This window comes from Parasteatoda tepidariorum, chromosome 6 (genome assembly GCF_982258835.1).
Source record: "Parasteatoda tepidariorum strain Cologne lab strain chromosome 6, Ptep-v5.0, whole genome shotgun sequence".
Classification (NCBI taxonomy): Eukaryota; Metazoa; Arthropoda; class Arachnida; order Araneae; family Theridiidae; genus Parasteatoda; species Parasteatoda tepidariorum.
In genome coordinates, this window is record NC_141760.1 from 60,169,176 (window position 1) to 60,171,237 (window position 2,062).

The following is a 2,062-nucleotide window of genomic DNA, read 5'->3' on the forward strand; positions in this document are numbered from 1 at the left end:
TAATTTCCAGAATATTACAAAATATGCATAATAAATCCATACATATTTAAAAAAATAAAATAAAATGAACATGGAGAGCGTTTATGACAAATAAGTGAAGATGACGAACAATTTTTTAATATCTATTCATTATATTAAGCGGCCCTGTGAAGACTATTAATTTTGCTTTATACCGAAAGAGAAAATAAATTTATGAATCATATTTTTCAAGTCTAAAAATTTGATTTTCGATGTATGAGAAATGCTTGTTTCCTTAAGTGATTTGTTAATATTTTGGTTTTGTTTAGACTTAGCAGGTTCTCTTGTCGTACGTTATTTAACAAAAATTGCTGCTCAAAACATGTTTGATTTAAATTGAAGCGCAATAATTAATTAGTTTAGTTTTTTTAAAATAATTTTTAAAATATAGCACAGTTTTACGAAACTTTAAACAACAGTTATTAGCTATAAGAAAAGATTCATGTATTATTACAATGATCCCAATATGACAACCTCATATAATATTACCCATTTTTATTTGAATGACGAAATTCGGTTGATGTAACAAGCTTTGACTAAATATATTTTGAAATTATTATTTACTTTGTAATAATAATAATATTTACCCAAAACTCAGTGAATATTTTTTACTGAGCATAAATTAGAGTCTTGGAACGGTATCCTTCTTCAGTGTTGAACATTTTACTTACTGACTCCACAGCTCTAGAAAAAGGTCTTATAGTAAAAGGTATTTAAAGTGCACACTCAACACATTGCTGTAGAATTTCTCACCATAAAATGCATTTTTTCTATTATTTTGGAATATATTTCAATGTATCTATTTAGTTTTTAGTTAAAAAAAATTATTGATTCGATTAAAAAAAATTTCATAAATTTTTTTTTAAATAAAACTGCAATCGATACTCAATTTTCAAAATCTTGACAATTAGTAAATTTTATTAACTTTGTTTTCCTATCAGATTAAAAAGATATTACTTATAAAAAAGATTCTCCTTATAATGCAAAAAATGATCTGAGAAACTCTTTTTTTTTTTTTTCAAGTAAGTTTCTGAAAAATGGAGATAGAATTTTAAAATACAATATGTAATATTTAAGTTTGAAAAATTGCATGAATTAATTTTTTTTATGATATTTCTCTTTGTAATCTATTAAGATACAATATGTAATTATTGTAGAATTCTATCGTGTGTGGAAAAATAACTTTCATATTTAAAGTTCATTAACATCATACTCCATTTTAAATATTTTCAATTGAAAAGACAAATTCGGCATTTTTAATAATTAACATAAAATGACTGAAATAGATTTAATATTGGTATTAAAAGTAAAAAAATAGGTCATCCAGAACAGTTCTTAGCATTGAATATATATGTTAAAATGCAGTATATTATTCTTACAGTACTACCTTCATATCTTTAATCATTTCAAACAGAAGGGGGAAATAATATAGAATTTTAATATTTGTGAAAATTAAACTAATAGCGAAATAATACAAACTTTTGTTTAAAACTACTTCTAACGAGGAAAAAAAAATACTACTCTATAGACAAAATATAGCTAATAAAAGATATACCTGAAAATTTAAATTTTTAGTTAATAGTAGATAGAAGCCAGTTTTTTTCTCAAATTGAGTGAGTCTGTGGCCAATATCCTGTGCACAGGTCCTGTACATTTAATAGTCACTTTTTACAAACTTCTTTTTTGTTTGGAATAAATAACGTTTTTTTTTTAAAAAAAAAATTCATAATCAAAATATTACACGCCTATAAAAAAATAATCAAACAATTAAAATAATATAAATATGTGACAAAATTTAGTGAAAGTTGCTGACTTTAAAGAACTTTATTAGTACATACAGACTTTATAGAATCAGAGATCTTCATTCATGTATTTTTATTCTTAAACAATCTTCAAAAGAAAAGAAAGGGGAGAAAAGAAAGGAAAAAAAGATGGGGAAAATGACCAATTGCTAATTAAATTTAGGTCGTAATTTTTTAACTTTTTTTGTTGACTGCTAAGCGTGAATGGCTATTTTCAGGATTTTTTTCTTCATATCAATGTA